At 37.8% G+C, this 27109-nt stretch overlaps 1 protein-coding gene and 1 long non-coding RNA gene across 2 annotated transcripts in view; one reads left to right on the top strand and one right to left on the bottom strand.

The window, feature by feature from the left end:
• LOC126190690 (kinesin-like protein KIF14) overlaps window positions 1-27109 on the top strand; it is a 270020-nt gene that overhangs the window by 56153 nt on the left and 186758 nt on the right. The gene's annotated exons all lie outside the window — the stretch shown is intronic.
• Window positions 2424-13471, bottom strand: LOC126190692 (uncharacterized). The gene is made up of 2 exons (XR_007538272.1): window positions 11941-13471; window positions 2424-2666 (listed from the first exon to the last, which is right to left on the bottom strand). It is a non-coding gene; the product is annotated as an uncharacterized LOC126190692 (long non-coding RNA).

The following is a 27109-nucleotide window of genomic DNA, read 5'->3' as shown; positions in this document are numbered from 1 at the left end:
ATGAAAGGAGGCAAATATTCAGAAATGAAAAGACTGGCTATGGACAGACAAAAGTGGAAGAGGCTTAATCCATGACAAGACCTGCCATATGGCAGAATACCATACATGCATACATGGGTGCTAAAGAACTTTTCACTGGGTCACTGACTAGAATAGGAGGTAAGTTGTCATTTTTGAATAAAGCAAATAACTCAAAACCACAAAATTGTTGTTTTGGAACAAATTCAATTTAGCAGCAAAAGCTATTAGTTCACAACAGCTAATCGCATAAGTGGTACAGCCCAGAGAGTTCTCCAAAGCCCCAAATTATGAAACCAAGGATGACTGTGTAGCAATGCTGCTCATGAGCTCCTCCAAGGATAAGTGCCATATCTGAAACATGTCAGTCAAGGAACAGGAAATGGAATTGGCAGATACTGTGTTCAAATTTGTGCCATTTCCTTTGTGAACCATTTTGGAAAGTTATTACTTCCTAACTTGCTCACACGAGTGTGAAACTATAGTATACTTCACATTTATTTTAATGAAAGTACTTGAAATATTTTCAGTGTAACATTTGTAAGTTAATTTCACTCAAAACCTTTGGTGTTGTGGTTAGAATTTTGTAAGTACATCGCTCATTGAAATGACATCATTTTTCTTAGAAATTGTCCCATAGTGTCTCCTTTGTATATGGTTTTTGCGTTTGTTCAGTGTTGGGTTATCTGATATATTTCTGGAAAAATTAACTACAGCACAACCCCCATCAGTTAGTGTCTATTTGGAGGTTGGAAACATTACCACGAGATTGCTTAAATTATTATAATGTGGGAAAAAGAGGTCCACTGTTGCAGGAGAAAATAGCATTTGGTCTAACTGAACGTACTCCTTATGTAAGACAAAAATTGAATCTGTTGATGCCATAACATTACATTATTTCATTTCCTATACTAAAGAAATACTGATTTGAAGTTATCTCTGATTTGAGCATTGGAAATATGGAGACTATGCAAGATATTTCAAAAACCTGGCCAGTTTTAAGTAACAAGTATGTAATAGTTTCAATAAACTTCTTTATTTCTTAGTAACATTACAGGTAGTCCACAACAAGAAATTTTTAATAGTCCAAGTGATGTAAAATATATACATACGAAATATTAGCATAGCCACATTTATCTTTCAGTTAACAGCAGCCTCAAAGGTTGCTTTGTGTGTCTTCAGTTTCATAAGCAAGTGTTTCATCACAGATCATTGTTATAGAAGGCAGAAATATAATACAGTAAAAAAGCCAAAATGAACTGTGTAATTTACACAGGATTACAACTGAAAATGTGGAAGACTTTTAGGTATGGTATAAGATACTGTGATGTCTCAAGTGATGAATTTTTGAGACCAGACTATAAGTGTGAGTTAATATGAAATGATGCACAGACACGATGCAACTTCCACTGGTACCAGGGGCACCATACACTTCATTTTACAGCAGTTGAATGTTATTATATAATCTGGTACACTGATTTTATTGTAAGAGTTCTATTATTCTACCAATACTTAAATTCATGTATTCTAATTGTAGTTTGGAAATTTAAAGGTGATAGAGTAGCAATTTTCATAAGGTGCAGAGGTGATGCTTGTTGCAATATTCACATATCAACTTATGCAAATATTATTTAATATTGACTGAATTGTGCAACTGTTGGATTTAAGTGTCACTATTAACTGTTTGCTTCAAAGTAAATCCTTTAAAACTACTGTTTATTTAGCAAACCATATACATGTGGTAACGGAAAGTCTTTGGTGAATTATTCATACAGGAAGGTTAGAGATAATAACTTGCACATATTGATGCATTGAGTGGTTGGTGAGAAATATAAACACAATTGAAAACATTGCTAAGACAATGATGGAAGCTGAAGAACTGAATTAAAATTTATTCTATGGCCAAGACTTGAACCTGCATGTGCTTGCTTACTTCAATTCATTTTATTAGCTTTCATCGTTTTCGCACATGAAGTTGAGACTCATACTTCTCTTTTAGTTGATGCCCTCCTTCAGATCGAAGTAGTATGAGGGACACACACACACACACACAAAGGACATTGCCTAAAAGCTTATCCAATGTTTATAATGTGCAATAAGTTTTGCAGCAGTGTTGAAACATTCTCAAGCATCTTGATAAAAAATAACATCTCAGTGTAGGAGACATTTATGTCAGCAATGTTGGATTGAGCCGGTAGTTTTTGTAGTAAGCAGATTATTCCTTATATTTAGCGATTTATGTCTTTTATGTTGCTTGCAGTTACTTGAATTGTGTATTACCTGTATTGAGTAAATGTACACTGATTTTCTATTTTTCCACAGAGAATACATTTCCCACAATTCTCTTTCCATAACTGTATGCTTCTGAAACTTAAATACAAATAAATCTTAAAAAGGACAAAGAATAAAATTATGAATTATTAATTCTTTATATTCTTTAAGTTTCATATTATCCGTAGAAAATTATACAGCAGATAATGAAACATAATTTTTGGTTTAATGCATCAAATCTGTGTAATATGAAAACAAGAGTGGTCGTATTACAATCCTCCTACACTTGCATGGAGGTTTGCACGATTGGCAGCATTCGCTTTTTGATAATGGTTTGCAACATGTAGATGTTGTCCTCTTCTGGTTTGTCAGCTTATCTGAAAAGAAGAGAAAATAGTTAACATTTCCGATACCATACAACTACAAATTGCTTATATTCAAGCTAACCAGGATACAAGTGAAACATTATTCTCAATCTAAATGCCTGATGTGCAGTTACCACAATGCTTTCTGCCCGTGCTGTACACTAGAATATATTGCCTGCGTGGTGCAGACGTGATTTTAGAACTTTGAAATGAAATAAATAAATAAATGAAAAGTTAAAATTTTAAGTTATTACCTGAAATACGTGTTCCCATTTGATCTATACTTGAGTTTGCAGCATTTCTGCTTACTCTGAATAATATTTTCTCTCTCATAGCTTACAAATCATTTGTTCTAGGCTTTAAAAATTTAGCTTCCTGTTTACAAGCGGAATCCTACTACACTGCCACTGTAACACCAGTGACATGACAAGGGCATCATACATTCCATTTGCCACTACTGTTTCTGCTGACGCAGCCAGCTCTTCATTTATCCAGTTCACTGTGAGTCTGTAAACATGGTACATACCTAACATTCCCCTGCCAACAAGAAGTTGCATACTTCAGTTAGATTCTTCTTCCAAACATCGAGACAAGGGAACTTCCTTGTTTAATGTAGTCACATCATTGTGCGCCTATGTACCATTCTCCCCACCCCTACCATCCCTCGTCTTCATTACAAATGCTGAAATTTAAAGTGTTCTAAAATTGTTTAAAAAATCATATTACATTACTGTACCATGTAACAATATCAGCTGAAGCAGATATTCTTTTTGTGAATATAAACACACACTTATAAATAAAAACATTATGACCACTTGCTTAATAGCATATTGCCCACTTCCAGAATGCAAAACAGAAGTGATTCTGTGTGGCATGAATTTGACAAGCCCTTGGTAAGTTTCTGGAAGCACGTAGCACCAGATGTGTATTCGCAAGTCACAAAATTTCAGAAAATTAGGAGTTGGCGATTTGTGAAGCTGACATCCAGTAGCATCTCAAATGTGTTCCATCAGGTTCAGGTCAGGCAATTTTGTGGCCAAGACATTGTGGGTACACTGTTAAGTTCCTGAAACCTCTGTTGCACAATTCTGGCCTTATGAAATGGACACTTACCCTGTTAGAAGATGCTACTGCCTTTGGGGAATACATCAGTATGAAGGGATGTTGGCAGTCTGTAATAATGCTCAAGTAGAACACAACTGTCAGTGTCTTTGATTATTATCACAGGTCCAATGGCATAATAATGGGTTCCACGGCTTGAATCCATGATGCAGTGCACATCTCAAGCGGTAGTTCACCTGGATGACAGAGTATTTGGACACTATCATCGACCTAGCAAAAAATGTTTCATATGACCAGGCAGTCTGTTTTTATAGTCCAGTTTTGATGATACTGTGCCCTCAGTAGTTGTAATTGACAATGTCATTGGGTCCGGCTTCCATGTTCCGTGATGAGACATGGACGTTCAATATCTTAGTGCCTAATCATGGTTTCATTCTCCATCCATGAATCACTTTCAATGGATGCTCATGCAGTAGCACACAGCCAGTCACCTTCCCTGTTCCTGAGAGGGTCTTTCCCAAGTGCCGTGCCATAATAGTCTGCCCTTCATCAAAATTGCTCAAGTCAGTAAATTTCCCCATTTGTGGCCAGTATTGTTGTTAAAATGATAACCCATTTGCGTCTGCTCTTCTTACATACTTTGCTTACTGTGTCACGTGCCTGCAGCACTATCAGGTGGTATTTAATCTTGCAGTAGGCAGTGGTCCTAATGTTTTGGCTCATATGTGCATATGAATAGACAGAGACAATTTTGAAACTTCCTGGCAGATTAAAACTGTGTGCCTGACCGAGACTCGAACTCGGGACCTTTGCCTTTCGCGGGCAAGTGCTCTACCATCCGAGTTACCGAAGCACGACTCACGCCCGGTACTCACAGCCTTACTTCTGCCAGTATCTCGTCTCCTACCTTCCAAACTTTACAGAAGCTCTCCTGCGAACCTTGCAGAACTAGCACTCCTGAAAGAAAGGATATAGTGGAGACATCCTTTCTTTCAGGAGTGCTAGTTCTGCAAGGTTCGCAGGAGAGCTTCTGTAAAGTTTGGAAGGTAGGAGACGAGATACTGGCAGAAGTAAAGCTGTGAGTACCGGGCGAGTCGTGCTTTAGTAGCTCAGATGGTAGAGCACTTGCCTGCGAAAGGCAAAGGTCCCGAGTTCGAGTCTTGGTCGGACACACAGTTTTAATCTGCCAGGAAGTTTCATATCAGCGCACACTCCGCTGCAGAGTGAAAATCTCATTCTAGAGACAATTTTACTCAGAATACAATATCTCAAATGCTGCCTACCTTTGTTTTCAGTATTGTTGACAGAACACTGGAAATGGTTTGCGGGATGTGCCTTTACATTGGATTTTATTATTTTTTATCGTTATGTTGTTAGTTAATTCAGATTTTGTAGTTCTGTATTGATTCATTTAATTGGATGGGGGACTGAAATTCAGTAGTAGGAAAAGGAAGATTAGGTAAAATAACAGGTTAATGTGTATTGGGAAAAAGGAATGAAAGAGGAAGCCACCTGGCAGAATTTTGCACAGAGCATTATTTAATCATCACTGACACTTGGTTTAAGAATCATGAAATAAGACTGTATACATGGAATAGACCTGGAGACACTGAAAGTTTTCATATTGATTATGTAATGGTAAGACAGAGATTTTGGAACCAGATTTTAAACTGTAAGACATTTCTGGGGGGCAGAAGTGGACTCTTGACCACAATTTATGGGTTATGAATTGTAGATTAAGACTAAAGAAATTACAAAAAGGTAGGAAAGGAAGCAGATGGGACCTGGATAAGTTGAAAGAACTAGAGGTTGTTGAGAGTTTCAAAGGGTGCATTAGGCAACAATTGACTATAACATGGGAAAAGAACACAGAAGATGATGAATGGGTAGTTTTAAGAGATGAAACAGTGAAGGCAGCACAGGCTCAAATAGGTAAAAAGACGAGGCCTCATAGAAACCCTTGGGTAACACAAGAGATATTGAATTTAGTAGATGAAAGGAGAAAATATAAAAATGCAGCAAATGGAGCAGGCAAAAGGAAATTGAAAAAAAGAAATTGATAGAAAGTGCAAAATGGTTATGCAGCAATGGCTAGGGGACAGATGTAAGGATTTAGAAGCATATATCACTAGGGTAAAGGTAGATACCACCTACAGGAAAATGCTTTGGAGAAAAGAGAATCAGCTGTATGAATAGAGCTCAGATGGAAAACCAGTACCAAGCAAAGAAGGGAAAACTGAAAGGTGGTGGTGGTGGTAGTGTACAGAGGTTCTTTGCAAGAGAGATGAAATTGAAGGCAATATTATAGAAATGGAATAGGACATAGATGAAGATGAATGGAAGATATGATACTGCAAGAAAAATTTGACAGGGCAGTGGTAGATCTAAGTTGAACCAAGGCCCCTGGAGTAGGCAATATTCCATCAGGACTGGGAGAGCCAGCCATGACAAAACTATTCCATCTGGTAATTATATTATTGTGGTCCTCAGGCTGAAGACTGGTTTGATGCAGCTTGCCATGCCACTCCCATCTTCTGCAAGCCTCTTCTTATCCGAATAACAACTGCACCTTACATCCTTCTGAATCTGCTTACTGTATTCATCTCTTGGTCTCCCTCTACAATTTTTAACCCCCACACTTTCCTCCAGTACCATATTGGTGATGTCTAAGAATGTGTCTTATCAACCGATCCCTTCTTCTAGTCTGGTTATGCTACAAGTTTCTTTTATTCCCAATTCTATTCAGCACCAGCTCATGTATTACATGATTTACCATCTAATCTTCAGCATTCTCTTGTAGCACCACTCTTCAAAAGCTTCTATTCTCTTCTTTTCTAAACTGTTTATCGTCCATGTTTCATTTTCATACATGGCTACACTCCATACAGATACTTCCAGAAAAGACTTCATAACACTTAAATCTCTATTTTATGTTAACAGATTTATTTTCTTCAGAAACACTTTTCTTGCCATTGCCAGTCTACATTTTATATCCTCTCTAACTCAGTCATAATCTGTTTCCCTCAGCATTGCCTGATGTAGTGTGAGTGTATTCTGTTATCTTTTTTTTTTTTTTTTTTTTTTTTTTTTTTTTTTTTTTTTTTTTTTTTTTTTTTTTTTTTTTTTGATGTTTAATTTTATATACTCCTTTCAAGACACTCCTCATTCCATTCAACTGCTTTTCCAAGTCCTTTGCTGCCTATGACAAACCTAAAAGTTTTTATTTTTTATCCCTGAATTTTAATTCATACTCCAAATTTTTCTTTTGTTTGCTTTACTGTTTGCTCAATATACAGGTTGAGTAACATTGGGGATAGGCTACAATCTTGTCTCACCCCTTCTCAACCACTGCTTCCCTTTCATGCCCCTTAATTCTTATAACTGCCATTTGCTTTCCATTCAAGTTGTAAATAGTCTTGTGCACCCTTCATTTTACCCCTACTATCTTCAAAATTTCAAAGAGAGTATTCCAGTCAACAGTGTCGAAAGCTTTCTCTAAGTCTACAAATGCTATACATGTAGGTTTGCCTTTCCTTAACGTATCTGCTAAGATAAGTTGTAGGGTCAGCGTTGCCTTGCATGTTCCTACATTTTTCAGGAATCCAAACTGATCTTCCCCAAGGTTGGTTTCTGTCAGTTTTTCCATTCTTTTGTACAGAACTCATGTTAGCATTTTGCAACCTTGACTTATTAAACTGATAGTTCAGTAATATTCACACCTTTCAGCTCATGCTGGTAATGGTCGGATTAAATCAGGTGCTGCTGAGCGAATTAGAGTAGGAAACGAGACTTACAGTAGTAGATTAGTTTTGTTATTTGGCAGCAAAAGGATGACGGACAGAGTAGAGAGCATACAAGGATATGAAATGTAGACTGACAATGCCAAGAAAAACATTCCTGAAGATAGTAAAATTGTTAACATTGAATGTAGATTTAACAGTTAGGAAGTCTTTTCTGAAAGTGTTTGTCTGGAATGTAACCATGTATGGAAGTGACACATGGATGACAAACAGTTTAGGCAAGATGAGAATAGAGGTTTTTGAAATGTGGTGCTACAGAAGAATGCTGAAGATTAGATGAGTAGCTTGTGTAAATAAAGAGGAGGTACTGAATAGAACAGGGGAGACAATAAATTTGTGACACAATTTGACTGAAAGAGGGGACTGGGGACTGGTTGATATAACACATTGTGAGACATCAATGCATCACCAGTTCAGTATTGGAGGTGTGTGTGTGTGTGTGTGTGTGTGTGTGTGTGTGTGTGTGTGTGTGTGTGTTGGGGGGGAGGGTGTTAAAAATTGCAGCGGGAGACAGAGATGGATACAGTAAGCAGATTCAGAAGATTGTAGGCTGCATTAGTTATTTGGAGATTTGTTCAGGATAGAGTAGCATGGAAGCTGCATTAAATCAGTCTTCATACTGAAGAAGACGGTGATAACAACAACAACAACAACAACAACCATTAATTTCCTCCTTTTATCAGCCAACAGTATGAAGTGGACAACTGGTTGCTGGAAACTCGTTTTGGCACTGTGAAATACATATGACTCTGTAGAAAGAAAAATAAGTAAAAACATAATGACTTAAACTCTGTGGACAGTATGTAATTTTTCCAAAAATCTTATGAATACTACCTTTTGAGCACAAATAGTTTTGTTTGTTGACTTCATAGCACAATGAATAACATTTCATGAACCAGAAAGTTTTAGAAAATTAAAAAGGCTCCACCAATCCATTCAAAACAGACTCTTAATGTTATCACATGGTGCTTCAATTCATGATGATACCTGACTGCCTGTTACTGCATTGACTCAACAATGATCCCTGAGGGAGATGATTGATTACACTCTGTACAGTTTGCATTTAGTACAAAGTTATTCCTACTTGTTTTATGAAATAGGTGGGCAGACAGCATTTCACTCATGGTAGACTGCAAGGTGCCACGAGAACATGGCTTAGCAGACTGGTGGCAGTGTCTTTTAGAGGGGAAAAGAAAGCCCATATATGTGTGTAGTAGCCATTCATAAATCCTTTCTAACAAATCTCACTTATTTCAGTTTTCAGCTTTTACGAAGATAAATAAAAAATTACCTTTGTAATATTTTAACTACCATTCATGTGTTTTTCATTGTTATAAAAAATAAACATGTGCTTCTGATAGCCTTAGGTTATGTGCTCCTGAATGTGTGTATTGTAATGCCCTCACATCAGGCATATGCCTGCATGGCGACAGTAAGAAGAAAACGTAAATTTCTTTATTATTTGACTTGGTTGTTTAGGGGTTCAGTGTAACACTACAAATTTAAGAGTTGGAGTATCAGTTCCTGACTGGTACTAATTTATTTTGTTAGTTCTCAATTCTGGTGATGATTTGGGTATGTGTGAAAAAATGCCAAGCTACACTGTGATTTGCAGTCATTGTTGAACAGTAGGTGCTTCTAGAATTGGCTGAGTCAATCAGTTCACAGGTTGTACCTTGTCACTCCAAAAAATTTTGAGACTGGATTGAGAGAGAGTGGGGGGAGGGGGGGGTGGGGGGAGGAAGAGAAATAAAATGTTAAATTTGAGCTTTTAATGCTTAAAGTGTTCTTCTACACAGTCTCCTCCCGCTTGAATACAACACACAGACTCTTCTAGAAGCAAGTGAAATTGTCAGAAAAGTCCTCCTTTGGGATGTTGTTCAACTCGTTCATCACATTGGCTTGAATGTTGGTTGTGTTGTCAAAGTGTTGATCCTTCACATGAATTTGTGCACTCTCGTGTTTTGTGGTAGGTTCATATTAACAGTATACAAGTCTTGTCACCCGTGACAATTTTTTTATTTTTATTTATTTTTTTTTTTTTTCCAGAATAGAATTGCTTTTGTTTTGTATGTCAGTAATGTCGTGACAGGCATCCATGTGACGTTTATGTTAGGGAGTTGATATACATGGGAGACACTTTTCACTTCCTGAAAGTATTCTGGAGAATGTCTTGAACACACGATTTAGAGAGGTTCTGTTTGTTGCTTATTGTGATTTGTAATGTTAATGCAAGTCACATATCTACAACTGAACACTGTCTGCTCACAACTTGGTGGCTGAACTACCATCTGTTGTGTACAGCTGTTAGTTCAAGCTGCAACCTTATTGCCACTTATACACCAGGAACAAATAAATCTTGGAACTTTTTGGACAGATGATATATGTGGCAATAGCATACCACCTCCAATTGAACCATGCCTAGAAAAGTATTGTGGTGGTCAAACCAGTCATTAGGTTAAGGACAACTCTACTTATTTAAAAAAAGTTTAATGGTTTAATTAGCAGCAGATCAAAGAGCCTACTTCCCATATTTATTTAACTGTAATTTTTGGTTTCATTCGAGTTATATAAAAATTGTGATCCAGCCTGTTTTGTTCATAAAATAATGGAAGAAGATCACTGCTATGCCCTGCACACAATGCTGCTGTCTGTATCATTTGTTTTATTCTATCTGAAGGTTTCTTACAGTGGGGCAACAAGTCATGTGGTATTTTGTAACATTAAAACTGATGAACTGATATTAATTCATGTTTTCACCTATGGTACCACAACCGTTACCATATTTGATTATATTTAAAAGCACACCAAGTATACCTTTCTTCATCAGGACAAAAGTGAAAGTGTGTCTTCTGCACCATTAAATTTGTGACATCATTTGGTTTTGACGACATTTTTTTCATTTTATTTGTTACAGTTCCCCATTTCAGGGTTTTTATGTCATCAAGGGTGCAACACTCTCTGCAGTAGATGTCTAATATATGAGATTCTTCTTATATTTGTATAAAAAAAGAAGTCACTTGCAATGATACTACATGACTTGCAACATTTTTCGGCTATTCCAAATGCAAAAACGCCATTCCTCATTTAACGAGTTTAAAGAAGAACCAGAAGTTTCAAAAAATTATCACAGCATTGTTTTGAATAATTTTGTTTGAATGCCAAACAGTTTTCATTAAGTGCGAACATAGGTACAATCCCAAATACCGGACGTGACTTCGGTGTCAAATGACCGCATTGCCGATAAAGGCCTATGGAACGGTTTTTTAAATACTGCAAACTTTTTTAAGGAGGGTGACTTCCTCGTCGAATTTCGTGAAGCCAGGTTCTCTGCCGGAAGCTAATGTTAATCCTTTCATATTTTGATTAAGTTCGTCGTGTTATACATGAAGGTTCATTTTTTACCTCCGTGGGGTTATATTGTTAACATTCATTGCTTTTAACGTGTGATTTTACGATGGATGCAAGGAGTGAAGTGTCTTTCTTGTGAGCAAATTTCGTTAAGAGAAAAAGTATTAGAAAGGGAAATGATTTTTTAAAAAGTTATTTCACGAACACAAGAGGAAGACACAGGGGTTTCGAAATGTTTTCTGTATTTTTACATTTTTTCCCGTATCGGTAGCAAAGAAGAAGTTGCTGATTTAATGTCATGGAATGTTAAGTTATTTCATCTTGGAATTCTCTGCAATGTGTACAATTCATTCAAGGAACTATGTCAAGAATATCACTCATGAATGTTGACTTTTCTTTTACTTGCTGTTTCTTTCGTGCTGAAACTCTACCTTTTTAAAGACCGGCCGTCTTTTTTCAGTACAGTGCGAATTATTTAGACATTACAACAACGCGACAGTGTTTATTGCATGAACTTGAACCAACCGATGTCCGATAGAGCTTTTTCATGCGTCGCGCAACATCCGGTGTGGATACCATAATCAGTCTCGGAGAAGGAATATAAGAAAAAAAGTACGGGTCTAGTTTAGCAGGGGATACAACCCGTCGGCTTTGACCAATGACGTCAACAAACTAATACTCCAAATTACCTCAATATCATTATGAATAATTATTTTAATGTACAATGATAGCGCTTATCCGGAACACAGAACTCATTTATTATCTATGCCTCGAAGTGAAGACATTACTATCTATGACTAAGGAATGACGTCATTGTTCAAAGCCGACGGGTTGTATCCCCTGCTAAATTAGACCCAAAAGTACAGTTACTAATGAATCAGATTCGCTGTCAAGTCAGTTCCTATTGCCACGGTATTTTATTTATTTTTCTTTTTCAAAATTATATCATGTTTAATAAAATTTTATTCACAGACGCAGAAAATAAAATCTTACAACTCAAGGCAAATGAAAGGCCGGTTAACGTTTATACAAAAGTTAATTCAATCTGAAGATTGTTAAAAAAACATACTCACCTGACGATTTCGATTCCTTTGTATCTTCCCGCTTCGGCCACAGCATCTTGGGTAACGTCTGCGCGAAGTAGATAAGTTCGTGGCGCCATCTGAGGATTTATATTGATGCTATTGGTGCACACGGTTTTCCGCACGGCACTTCATCGCGTAACTGCATGGTTTCGCAATGTGAAGACGTCACCACGTTGCAGATGCAGTTTGATATGGACTGCCTTGTTGTCAGGCTTTTCGAAGATATATATTGAGTGTGTCCAAATTTGGTTTTTTCGAAGACATACATTGAGTGTATGCAAATTTGTTTTCAAAATTTCTTTCACTATCCAGAGTGAAAAAAAGAATTATATTACAAACTGTAAAGCAACTCTCTGCGGTTTTCGTCCTACAGCTTTACCGACGAAAAAACATGCTTCAAGGAATTGCTGTACTTATATGTATTCTCTGTTTCAGAAAATGTACTTTGTTTCTATGGACAAACGCTACTGTTATTAAATGTTCCTCGCACTTGAAGATTTATGGTACTGTGAATCGTGGGGATGTTTTTATAATACTAGCGCTGCCAATAGGTTAGAATTCCGTACACGGTCACCGGACCCCTCGAAGTAATAGACTGCCAAATTTTACGTAATACTTGTCTATAGGGCATCGAAGGATGTCTATATTCTTCACTGAAAATCAATTCATCGCAGTATCACAACAGATTTCGGAGAGAAACTAAGCTTCGAATATACGCTAATTTAGAATTTCAGTATTACTGATCTCTCTCTAGTTGCTGCTAAATTTGTAGCTTAAAACGAAAAACATAGTGCATTATATTTATTATAGGTTTCAATTATTTCTTATTTCAGTACCTAAATGATTCTCGGAATCTTTTCGTTCTGTCATGACTGAAAAACATGTTTTGAATTGTACGAATACTTATTATTTGGAAAGATCTGAGGTTCAGCGACACTAGCTTAGCAAAATTTGTCTTCAGTTTTATAATTCAAAGGGAGGTACGGCGAGGAAATGTACGAATTAAATCATTCAGCACAATCACAACTTCCCGTTGCGTAGTAAGAAATGTTGCGCACGTCACCACTCGGCCCTGATCTCTGGAGACATTAAAGTTCTAATCTACTAATTTTCCTTGCATCTCTAATAGTTAATGGATTTCTAGGTGGTGGTGGTGTAAAGGACAATTCACTTCATGCAAATGAAAGAAAAAGAAAAGGTTTTATGGTTGCGTTGGTATTGTTTTTACGCAGTGGGGCAAAGTATCATTGAATATTTTTATTGTGATTAAGCATTTTAACTTCGAAAATCTCAAAACATTTTGTGGTTAAAATGTTTTGATTACTGGCAATTTTTTATCTTGCCCACAATCGAAAAAACTTTGCTTTCCACACCATTAAGTAGATTACAATCATAATAAAAACTACACATTACCTACAAAAAATAATTGTTTATTCTGATCACAACTCAGTGTATTTTTCGTTATTGATTTCTAGATGGTTACCCTGTTAACTGTACCTTGGGTGAGTGTGGTCCTTAAGAGCTGGGTGAGTGTGTTCCTTAAGAGCTGTTAGTCCCAATAGTTTATCAGCTTTTTTTTTCATTAATAAATAATACTGACATTTAACAATGGGAGGAAATATATTAGCACTTTTTCTCAAGAAAGATTTAAAGTCATCGGAATTTCTCGAGACATTTTTTTGTCTTGACAATGGAATGTGTGCTGTCACACTGAATTCAGCAGGCTCGCTTACATATTTATTGGTAACGTAAATAGGGTGATAAAGTAGATCACTGATAACATGCCATCCCCTTCTAATTCCTTCCCTCTGCTGCCCCAGTTGTGGTAAATTGGTACCATTATGATGCAAAGTAGTTAAAGTTTTTAAGTCACAATTCTACAATGTCTGTTAATTTTTATATAATGAAGTTTCGCGTAGCAGTTTTGTGTTCTTGACAATAAAATGTAATGGTGTTTTTTTGACATCCCCCCTAGTTATGAAATCTCGCTCATACTGACCATTAGTTTAGTCACATTGTTTACAGTTGAAACTAAAGTTACTTTTTTTAACTGAAAATTGCTGCTGTTATAGTTTTGAAATGAACTCTATTGTTGTCATAATTATTACTGCTATTATTTTTTAAAGACATACAGAGGTTTCAAAATACATTGGTTTACAGGTAATTGTGGTTGCACATCAGAGTTACAATGACAAGATTATATTTAAATGTCCAGATCATTGAGACAGCTTGTAAGAGGTGATCAAAAAGTTTCCATTTGAGGGTGTTACTGCAGTGTATATGCGATGTAGCACGACTCCACGAGGGTCTATAATCACCAACACATAGGCAACAGATTAGTGTGGCATTTGTGCCTTACCAATGTGTGTGTGCTTAATGTAGATACATGTGTTATGGCTGCATTATAACCAGATGTACCCAAATGGGACTAGCATGCTGGTGTTCTTTTCGTGCCTGCCAAAGGAGAACTCTTATCTCTGGATTGCACAATATCTCCTTCCTTTGCCAAAGGATGTCTCATACCAGCACACAAGCCAGTAGGAGGGCAATCGGTCAATGAATACTGGCCACTTACAATGTTGAATGCTGACTACAAGACCTTTGCCAGTCTTTTGGGCTTCTTGGCTCCCGAAGGACAAATGTCATTAGATGTCTATCGGAGAATGAAGAATGCATATGATATAGCATATTTGTTGAAAACCACCATTGTGGAATGGTGTGACATGGGGTGCTGCAGCTTCATAATGACATAAGTCCCCACTATTGCAAATGTTGTAATGTTGAAGTTCGCTAACTCAAGTGGGAGACATTCGAGCACCCACCCTACAGTCCAGCTCTCTCCACATGTGATTATTGTGCCTTTTGTCCCTTAAAAATGGCGTTGAAGGGTCGACAATACCTGTCAGATGAGAATGCGCAGCAGACAGTTGTGGACTTCTTTACACAGCAGAACACAGTGTTTCAGCAGACAGACATCTTCAACCTGGTGCATCACTGGAATGATTGCCTCGATGCCCATGATGATTTTACCCAGTTGGCGTATCAATTCTGGACTGCATGGCCTTTGAAAGGAAACTTATTGATTGCCCCCTTAAAGTGTGTCACTTGGTGTTTGAAGCTCTTTGTATTGTCAATGAGAGCTTCAAAGAGTACATTACATTGCTTTGTAGTAGACTATCAGCAGCAGGTTGTCATAATAACAAGTTCACGAAACAGAAATTGCATACCTCATGATGAATCTAAACTGGATTTATTGATTCTCCGCTTCTTAACGACACTTTTTCCCAAAAAGGAAATAGGAGTGGTGTCTTACCTGCGTAACATGTTAATAACTTAAAACACTCACATTCTTTATGAAATAAATAAGTAACAGTTTTCTACTGTTTTATAACTGCAGCACTTCATGTGTGGTCAAAAACTGTTTTTATGATCTTGTTAACTTGCAAATAGTGACCATTTTGGTTATGTAGCAAAGGTGGGAATTCAGAGAAGGATCTGATTACATATGTGTATTTCATCCTTCCATGTTTCTGCCTTTTTTATTTATTTTTCATTTTATTAATCAATCACATGTCCAAGTAATAACCAGTAAATCAGAGATATATATATCTTCTGAATATATATCTTCTGAATAATTCACTGCTGTCTTCTCAAATTCTACTCTGCAAACAGCTGATGGCCATAACATTTGTTAGCTCTATATGGCTTGAATAACCTGTTTCTCTCAAAACAGTGATTATATATATATATATATATATATATATATATATATAATAGAGGGAAACATTCCACGTGGGAAAAATATATTTAAAAAGAAAGATGATGAGACTTACCCAACAAAAGCGCTGGCAGGTCGATAGACACACAAATAAACACAAACATACACACAAAACTCTAGCTTTCGCAACCAACGGTTGCCTCGTCAGGAAAGAGGGAAGGAGAAGGAAAGACAAAAGGATTGGGTTTTAAGGGAGAGGGTAAGGAGTCATTCCAATCCCGGGAGCGGAAAGACGTCATTCCAATCCCGGGAGCGGAAAGACTTACGTAAGTCTTTCCGCTCCCGGGATTGGAATGACTCCTTACCCTCTCCCTTAAAACCCAATCCTTTTGTCTTTCCTTCTCCTTCCCTCTTTCCTGACGAGGCAACCGTTGGTTGCGAAAGCTAGAGTTTTGTGTGTATGTTTGTGTTTATTTGTGTGTCTATCGACCTGCCAGCGCTTATATATATATATATATATATATATATATATATAATCACTGTTTTGTCTCTCAAAACAGTGATTATATATATATATATATATAATCACTGTTTTGAGAGAAACAGGTTATTCAAGCCATATAGAGCTAACAAATGTTATGGCCATCAGCTGTTTGCAGAGTAGAATTTGAGAAGACAGCAGTGAATTATTCAGAAGATATTTGCAAATATTATCTGTCAGTTTGGGAATTGTCATTTGGACAGTAGCTATAAGCTTAAATTCTTGGTATAAGGTGTAAGTTGTTAATGTTAAAACAAAATTAAATATACATTTCTCACCATTAGTTCGATATTTCGGAGTACTCAGTTTAGGATGTCATACCACCCATGCAATTTCAGACCTAAGTTTTGAGATACCTGCATAAGATCCAAAGTGAAAACATTTGCCTCTCCGCTTTTCATTGTGTCGTTGTCTCTACTCTTTTTTATTTTATTTTTTTTTCACCCTAAAAAATGAGTCTACTATATGTTTCTTAGTGCTATAGAACTAGTTAAGATTTTTAAAAGTTAATAAATATTATTCTTTTGAAACATGCTTTTTTAAAGGTGGCACAGTAAACAAGACGACATGTCATAATTTACAGTAACATCTGAAAGTCGCTTTATACACTTATGCAGTGCACTAACAGTTTGTGTGAACATTAATGGAACTAAAACTAAATATAATTGCATAGGCTTCTGCAGCCAGAGTCAGTCGACGAAAGTTTTGCGGGTATGGTACCGCGTTATACTGTATAAAACTATTGCTGGAGAAAACCAATGTTTCAGCGACAGTTGCAGCGGCCTTCTTCTGGGTCTACTGGTGCGTTCTAGCTATGCAGTGTCCCTTATATTTTGTTACTACTGTTCACTGTGCATGCCATTATATCATAATTTTGAACTAAATAAATAAAGAAACAAGTTGTTTTTATTAGATAACAACTGGTTAATACAATATAGTGGCTCATGAGCACCAGCTTTCAGGACTAAAATTTTATTTGTCTGACAGAAGCGCGAGACTGCAGGGAAATTCACTCTCCAAAAGTTATATACAGCATTACAACTGAACGGGGAAGTCAGTGGAGTGCCTGTAAAAACATGTCAGTGGCAGTGTATGTTGTTGATGTTGTAGCCTTCAGCCCAAAGATCTTCAACAATCTTCTGTAACTCATTTCAAAAGCTTCTTTTCACTTCTTATCTGCTTATTGTCCACGTTTCACTTCTGTATGAGGCTGAACTCAAGAGAAATATCTTCAGAAAATACTTCATAATTTAATTTATATTGAATGTTAATAAATTCTTCTTTTTCAGAAATGCTTTCCTCACTATGGTGAATTTGCCTTTTACGTAGTTTCTGCTTCGGCTGTTAAAAGTTATTTCCCCCCCCCCCCCCCCCCCCTATGTTGTTAGTCGTCTGACTGGTTTGATGCAGCCCCCCACGAATTCCTCTCCTGTGCCAGCCTGTTCATCTCAGGGTAGCACTTTCAGCCTATGTTCTCAATTGAGATTTTCACTGTGCAGCAGAGTGTACGCAGATATGAAACTTCCTGGCAGATTAAAACTGTGTGCCCGACCGAGACTCGAACTTTGCCTTTCGTGGGCAAGTGCTCTACAATCTGAGCTACCGAAGCAAGACTCGCGCCCGGTCCTCACAGCTTTACTTCTGCCAGTATCTCTTCTCCTACCTTCCAAACTTTACAGAAGCTCTCCTGCGAACCTTGCAGAACTAGCACTCCTGAAAGAAAGGATACTGCGGAGACATGGCTTAGCCACAGCCTGGGGGATGTTTCCAGAATGAGATTTTCACTCTGCAGCGGAGTGTACGCTGATATGAAACCTCATGGCAGATTAAAACTGTGTGCCCGACTGAGACTTGAACTTGGGACCTTTGCCTTTCGCGGGCAAACGGAGTACTTGAACGGAATGACTTAAATGTCTAAAGATGGTTGTAAAAAGAGGAAGACAGATAGGAATACATCCAGCAAATAATTGAGAACATAAAAAACTTCCTGGCAGATTTAACCTGTGTGCCCGACCGAGACTCGAACTCGGGACCTTTGCCTTTCGTGGGCAAGTGCTCTACCATCTGAGCTACCGAAGCACGACTCACGCCCGGTCCTCACAGCTTTACTTCTGCCAGTATATCTCGTCTCCTACCTTCCAAACTTTACAGAAGCTCTCCTTCTTCTGTAAAGTATGAGCTGTTGATGAAGAGCCAGGGTATCAGTGCGTGACAAATGGCCCTGGTGTGCAGTACAGCTCAAAGTTCAGCCTGGAGGATACTACACTAGAAACTTGTGTATCCTTATCATTTTCAATGTTTGCGGGACCTACAGCCTGCCAATCACCCACCATGGGAGAACTTTTGCTGATGGTCTGTTGCACAAACTGCCAGTCCGTTGTTTATCCCTTCAGTCCTGTGTATAAACGAGGCATTTGGAAGAGATTCAGTAATGAATTTTCACAACCAGTGTGTATGGGCTGATAGCAGTCCCAATGCTCAGTGTGGGCTAGGCATTCTAATCAGTATAAAATTGTTTCGGCTGACTGTAGATGGCTGTCTGGTAGGGCCATACATCCTCCCAGAGTCAGTTGGGAAGCAAGAGGAGGACATTTTGAGCATTTATTATGAGTGTGTTTGGGATGAGCTCCAATCACCTGAATTGTAAAATTTCACTAACTTGAAAACAAAGGAATTTTGATTTGATGTTTGTATGAACTTTTTCCTTGTTTTGTTATAAGTAACCTGTCCCCAAAGTTTGTAAAAGTATTTTGGAAGTATCTTCTGTATTCCTTTCAGCTTTTCCTTCTTTGTTTAACACTGGCTTGTGATATGAGCTCTTAATATTCATATAATTGCTTATCTTGTTTCCAAAGATCCCTTTAATCTTCGTAGAGGAGGTAGCTGTCTTTCCAACAGTTATACAGGCTCCTATAACTTTGCATTTGTCCTGTAGCCATTCCTGTGTAGCCGATGTACACTTTCAGTCAGTCTTAGTGTGTTCCCTTTCACCTGCTTCATTAGCTGAGTCTTTATTTATTTTTTCAGTTAAATTCATTAATTTCTACTAGGCCTTGTCTCTTTACCTATTTGATCCTCTGCTGCCTTCATTATTTCATCTTTCAAGGTTACCCATCTATCATCTACTGTATTCCCTTCCCCTGCTTCAGTCAAACTGTGAAACTCTCAATAATTCTCTGGTTCTTTCAATTTATCTGGGTCTCATTTCCTTAATTTCCTACCTTTTCGCAATTTCTTAAGTCTTAATCTACAGTTCGTTACAAATAAATTGGGGTCATAGGCCTGATTTGTCCTTGGAAATGTTTCACAGTTAAAAATTATGTAATCAATCTGGAAACTTCCCGTGTGCCTAGGAGCCATTCACATATGCAGCCTTCTTACATGATTCTGAAACCAAATGTGAACAATGTTTAAATTATGTTCTGTGCAAGATTCTACCAGGCAGGTTCTTTTTCCCTTGTCTGTATCCTGCTGTTACTTCTCCTTTTCTTCCTTTACTTGCTATTGTATTCCATTCTACCATCACAAATTTTTGTCTCTCTTAACTATGTGAATTATTTATTTTCTATCATTATTCATTGTTTTATTCTCTCCAGCTGTGAAACTAGTTGGCAGATAAACTTGTACGGCTGTGGTGGGTGTTGGCTTCATGTCCACCTTGGCTGTGATAATGGTTTTACTATGCTAGCCATAGTAGCGTACCCCCATTCCTGTTTTTCCTTCATTATTAGACCTTCTCTCACATTACCCTATTTGATTTTTTGTTTATAACCCTTTACTTACCAAAAGTCCTGTTCTTCGTGCTGCTGCACCTCACAATTTCCCCCTATATCTAACATCAACCTATCCATTTCTCTTTTTAAATTCTATAACCTCCCTACCAAATTTAGGATACAACATTGCGCACTCTGGCACGTAGAATGCCAGTTATCTTTTTTCTGGTGACACATCCTCCTGATAACCATCCAGACAGCTGTGCATGCTCTCAGAAAAAATCACAACTATGGTTTCTTGCTGCTTTCATTTGTTTGCAGTACCAGTGCAACTAGGCCATGTTGGCTAATGTTACAAGACCTGATAAGTTAATCATTCAGACTGGTGACCCTGCAACTACTGAAAAGACTGCTGCCCCTCTTCAGGAACCACAGTTTATATGACCTCTCCATAGGTAGCCTTGTGTTTATGTTGCACTTAGACTGTAGCTATCTGTATCACTTTGAGGCACTAAAGTCGTCCCAGCTCTGCAAGGTCCATAGTTCATGGGGTTGACAGTGTATATTGTATTGGCCAGATAATAAGACGCTACCACATAAAAGCTGCACCTCTAAACTCTGAGGAAGAAATAAAAAAAATTTTTGCATGAAATAAGCCACACTCAGAGAGGAGAAAAATTATCAAAAACTTACTTGTACTTAACATGTATGATGTAGGTATGTACTATAAATGTTTGTTCTGGCATATGACTCATTGACACCTAACATGTCGGTAGCATATTTTATCTTGCTCGCTCTCATCATTCGCACTCCAAGTATTTTATCCATTCTCTTCCCACTGTATGTCAGCCTCACAGCCATCTAGTGCATTCAATGATCAGCATTTCTTGAACCCCATGATGATGGATTCTGATGATTTGGAGGACTGTAGAGCAAGAATCCATTCACACAGAAGGGTGACTGACGGCTTCTAGATATATCACATAGTGTAAGGGTATTGTGTTCTACCAGGAGCCAACCCGAATACATTTTTTGGAGTTTGTCCTTGAATGGCTTGTTTATGGCCTTGTTTAGCACCTGTAATTCTGAAGTCATTTCTCCATGTATGATGACAAGGTTACTTCTGTGCAGCAAGTTTATCTTATACTTCATCAGTTAGCTGTCCCTTAAAACATCCAATACTAGCATGGCTCTGATAGCAAGCCGTGCCCGAGGTCTGTGATTCCAAACGATAGACGAGCAGTCAACAAGAAGTTGGGCTGTCATCCAGCCTTTTTCTTGGTAGCAAATCACTAAACCCTTAGAAAAGTTTTCTTTGGGCATATTTTTACCTTCAAATTGACATTGGCTGTAACAACAAACACCACAGTTCTATATTTTCATTCCTTGTCCCTCCTAATGGGCTTCTTTTTGCCCCTTTCATGTCAACTGTTGTATTAATCAGCGTGTCAAAAAATAATGGCAATTTGTCAGCATCACCAATCTGATGAAAAAGGTATGAATGACACTTTTGCAATTGGATGATGTATCACTGGATGTTAACCAGTTTCTTCTTGAAATCAACTGACGTTCTCTCTGCTAGTGCAGTACTTCATTAGAGAGCAAAGACCACTTCTTTGCATAAGCAGACAACAACCAGTACTCAAATGGAATTATTCTTGTGTCATGTTTAAGGCTCATGTGTTTTCCAGAGCCTTCAGTTGGATTATTTCCTATGAGACAGGCATCCCATCTTTCGTATCTCGCACACAGGAAAGAACCTTAGCTTTAAGTTCTGGATATTTACCACATTTTAGTTCTCTTGAGTGATTTTTTCATTAAAATTGCCTTCTTCCATATTTCTTCTGAAACAACCCAATGTTGCACATTAGATTTGTCCAGTCCATTCTGTTTTGGACCTGTCTGTTGGTTGTGGTTATAGTGTAATGCACAACCATAAGTTTGAAGCCTGCATCATAACTGCACTGAAATCCTCACCTGAATGGCTTTTTGCTCTAAATGGTCATTTGTATCAGCATAAATTGGGATTTCTTACCAGTATCCAACAACTGAATTATAAGCTCATGTAACATTATTAGTAGACTTAAAAAGTTTGCATTGTTGTGTAATAATATGTCTTGCTGCCAGTTTCCATTACAGACAGTAGTTGTATTGTTGCAAATCAGCATTATTTATTTATAGCAAGGTATGTAAAAAGATAAGGTAGTGGATATAAGCCACACCCTTACTATTCAAGGGTTAAATCTGGATGAAAAGTACAGTTTATCTTAGGGCCAAAGTGGTAGTACTAGCAAATGAGAGATCAAGGATACAAATGTAGATGGACAGATGTTGACAGTAGCTTGGTGGACAACTGTTGACAGTTACTTGTCTAAGGGGTGAGGCAAGTTCTGGATAAGAACAGAAAAGGCAACCAGTGGTAATAAAAATAACAAACTGCATAATGTTAAAGGGAGACCGAAAAGGAAAATAAGTGTGAAGTAACAATAAATTATGTCAGACATGAGAGAATGGCAGTACATAAGAACTGGTAAAATGAGTATGAATTATTATTGAATGGCCATGCAAATCGAGTATACATTGTATAGAAAGTTCCGAAATTTGGAGGTTCAATCTTTTAGTGATGGAAGTAAAATCCAAACTGTGTCCATGGCGGACTAAACATAAAGTTCATAGTTGCTATTACATTACAGCATGTATCCTGCAGCAGGGTATTGCAAAACAGTTGCTGTTTAGCATCTGTTGCAGCTCAGGTATGTAAGGATTACCTTAGTTAGCACAGATGTGGTGATGTCACTTAAGTTTAATCACATGGCCTGATACTGGAAAGTCCTGGGTGAAATATAAATACTGAAAAAAGTAATGGTAACTAAACAAAAATGATGATTTTTTTTAATAATGAAACTTCCACAACATTTCTACTGTAGAAAGCCATATAAACAAAACTAATGTGCAGATCAACTTTGCACTTGACCTACATTCTTGTGTTACATACAACCAACGTAACAAAAATAAATTTTCATTTATATAAATGCTGCTTCTGTGCTGGACCAAGGACTTCCTACTGCACCATCATATAAACAGTTTAAATTATTGGTAACTGACACATGCTCCTAGCAGTATCAGTATTGTAATATTCAAATACATGTTGACTTTTTTATTTTAGTTTATTATCTTTTTTGTCTTCAAGGTGGACCATGTGAGTCCTGTTCAAATATGTATGCCAGGGTCATCCACCCACCTCTTCCTCAGGCACCAAGCATATTCTCAACCAGCTGGTGTATAAAAACGAAGCATTTGTCATTGGCTTCTGTCTGTAAGAGGTGCTAGTACCAGTTTCATTCTTATATCTTTCCATTTGTATGTAATATTTTGAATATCTGTTCAGTGTCTTAATTTCTTATTTCATCTCTAAGCATATGTCTAGTTATTTGTCTTAAGAATTTGTTTTCCACTGTTTCAGTAGATATCTCCTTTCTATTCAGTTAGATTCTCACAACCATGTTATCACTTCATAAAATTTCAGTTGCGTGTCCTTTTGGTTGGTTTTCTGTTTGAAGGCCCATGCATCAGTTGAAATTATTCAGTGTATATCCTAGAACTTCATCTTGATCGTAGGATGTCAAACATCTGAAATAGTTTAACCCACTAAACTGCTTGATTATATCACTGTCAGTTGTAATCTTTGAACAGACTACATAATCCCCACCCTCTCCAGTGGAACTATGCCAGTTTTTGGAGAGGCACAGTGGTGTTAACCACTGGTATACCTTAAGGTCACAGCTAATAGTCTTGAGGGATTTCAGGCAGCACAACGACATGTCATGGACATTGTGCGTCATCCTGTGTTATGTCTCATGTGACTAATATCATGGCGCCACTTTCCAGCAGGACAACGTTTGCTCACACGATGTGTATGTCCATGAATCGTCCGCATTATAGGGTATTCCAGAGGCCAGCAGATTAGTCCCCAGTAGAACATACATGGGACTAGGTCAGTTCCATCCTGGCATCAGTATCCAGGGTATCAATACAAGTTAAAACAGTTGTGGGCCAGTTTGCCAGCTAGAACGGTTTTACATGTTTCCCAATTAATCAGTGCATGCGTCCAGGCCGTAGTATGTGCAGCAAGATACTGACAAGTGGGCTCGTACTGCTAAGTTGTAAATTTGACTCGGTGCCAAAGTCAGTGAAAGAACATTACATATCATCTCAGCTCCTGAAGTTCGTTTCCTCCTCCTCCAGTTTTTTGTCAGGCAGTGGTTTACTTAATAATTCATGACCATAGGATGTTTGGCATAACCACAATTACACAGTTTCCTTTATTCCTGTTCTCCCCACGCTACATGTCCGTTTGTTTTTTATCTCCCCCTTGACGTATCTAGCTTGAGTGGCCCCAGCAGAAGATGATTATTAGTTAGTAGTTACTAATTTCTTTGGTATTCCATATATAAAGTATCTTGCAGTAGAAATCGTATATTTTTAGTTTTATCTATTTATCCTTTAATTTCATGTAAGCTGTGGCAACTGATTAAATCTCTCTTTGTTTTCAGTCGTTCTTATCTGCCTGTTATTAACACTCGTACAAGAGGCCATTCTGAAACCATTAAATAAACATGCAATAACTCTCTTTGTTCATCTGTTAATGCTGTATCAGTGTTCAGGATCTGACTCCCAAAATGGGAGCAACTGATCCAGAGCTGTCATGTGAAGTGGAAAACACTTTACACTTTGAAGTTTCAGAACTTAATGAGCAATTTTTGTACCATTAACGTCCAGATTAGTTTTTTGTGATTCTTTTAAATCGTTTGAGGCAAATGCTGTGATAGGTCATTTGAAAAGTTCATACAGTCAGTTTACTTCATCATACCCAGCATGAGATTGTGCTCAATCTCTATTGAGCTTGTCTCTGACAGGACATCAGACTCTAAGCTTCCTTCCTTTTTTTCCTTTTCCTTAATCCTTTTTGCCATTCAATTCTTTTAGGAATTCCTGTTTTAATTTTTATGTTTGGTGTATAGGTAGACCAGATAGCCCCTAAATACAATTTTCGTGATTCTAACAATGTACGATGTCTGTTCAGAAAATTCAGGAACATTTGTAATTTCATGCCAGTGGTGTGTTGGAGCAAAATGCTGTTGGCATCCTTGCACACACCTGTATTTTATGTTTAACTGCTGTTAAGTTTCATTGTTGCATGTCTGTTAGTTATTGTTCAGTGCTGTATTGAGTGGAAAGTTGTGTCACACAGTTTGCGAATTTCGAGATGACAGAGTTTGAGGAACAATGCCCCTCCATTAGATTTTGCATGAAACTCAAGAAAACCTTTATAGAGATACACCAAATGATGCAGGAAGCCTACAGTGATGAGTGCTTAAGCCGTACTCGGTGTTACGGATGGTTCACACGATTTAAAGGTGGCCAGATAGTAGTCAAAGGTGACCCTCATCCAGGACATCCTTAGACGCCTGCCAAGGATGCTCATGGTATGAACATAAATGAAATTGTGTGTGCCAATCGAAGACTGCATGTTAGAGAAGTTGCCAAAGTATGTAACATTTCAGTTGGATAATGCCATGAAATCCTGACAAGGCATCTTGGAATGCATTGTGTTGCCACCAAGTTTATTCCACAGCTCATGAAATCAAGACTAGAAGGACATTCAACTCGCATTCTGTGAAGAGCCTTTGGATCCGGCAAATGAGAACGATATGTTCCTTAAGAGAATCACAACTGGGGATGAGCTATAGCTCTATGTTTGTGATGTTGAGACCAGGTTCAATCTATAGAATGGTTTGGGAAAGGTTCTCCAAGAGCAAAAAGAGCTTGTTAGGTCAGGTCAAATGTCAAACAGTGCTGAGAGTTTTCTTTGACTTCGAAATATTAGCTCCTCGTGAATTCATGCCACAGGGACAAACTGTTTATCAGTGGTACTATCGGTAGGTGTTATGGTGCCTACGAGACAATTCATGACTCTTGCACCATGATAGCGCACCCACACATTCATCCCTGTTCATGCGTGACCATTGCGCAAAAAACAAAATCATTATATTGCCTCATCCTCTGTACTGTCCAGACCTGGCCCTGTGGGCTTTTTTTTTTTATTTCCGAAGTTGAAAAACCCACTGAAGGGATGAATATTTGCAACGATAGACAAGATTGCTTCACGTGATCCACCAAGATTGCTTCCGGAAGGGGAAACGGGGTTGGGAGTGGTGTATCAATTGTGGAGGAGAATATTTCAAAGCAGATCATGTACAATAAGTAAAAGGTAAGTGTAGAAACATTTTGTGGATGAAATTCTGGAATTTTTTGAACAGACCTTGTATATTGTGAGAAACAAAAGTGTATTCTTGATATTCATATTGAATTTTCATACTAAATATTTTAAAGAGCTTATTTTCTCATTACACTACTAGGAAATAGATAAGCAAATAAGGGAAAAACTAGCTCACCCAATGATAATTACGAAAAATAAATATAACACACAATTATGCACAACAATAACGTATATACACTCCTGGAAATTGAAATAAGAACACAGTGAATTCATTCTGTCGTCTCTCTATGTCGACTGCTTCATTCTTGACGCTGTGTTCGCCTATGATTCACCCAGTCTCCAACATTGTCGACTAGTGGCATTACACCTATTCAGATATCGAGCGATTCATTTCGGTGGTTACTCCAGTTGGCTTCTTTGAGCCCAACTACTTGTCCTCTGTCAAATGCTGACATTTGCGTGTGTTGTTCACGCACCCGTCTGCGATACATAGTTACTGTGCAGAAGAGTTCACGTAATCAAATTCGCAAAGACTTTATGCCCCGGTACCGAGACGTCGTGTTTACTGTTCTTGCCAGCTGTGTGGTGAAATTGCGTTGCAGACGTCACACATTCTTCCATTGGGCACCGAAGTTTTCAATCGCATTTTCATCGATACCTATTTGAATATCAATTCGTGACCTTATCATACCTCTTTCAGAATGGATCATGTACTTTAGTCCTTTTAGAGGAAGACGCATATACATCCTAAGTCTAGTGTGCAATGTGTGGCGAAATGTACCTAGTACACTCCTGGAAATTGAAATAAGAACACAGTGAATTCATTGTCCCAGGAAGGGGAAACTTTATTGACACATTCCTGGGGTCAGATACATCACATGATCACACTGACAGAACCACAGGCA

This window comes from Schistocerca cancellata, chromosome 6 (assembly GCF_023864275.1).
Source record: "Schistocerca cancellata isolate TAMUIC-IGC-003103 chromosome 6, iqSchCanc2.1, whole genome shotgun sequence".
Classification (NCBI taxonomy): domain Eukaryota; kingdom Metazoa; phylum Arthropoda; class Insecta; order Orthoptera; family Acrididae; genus Schistocerca; species Schistocerca cancellata.
The sequence above is the reverse complement of the archived record's forward strand: the minus strand, read 5'-3'. Positions and strand labels throughout refer to the sequence as shown.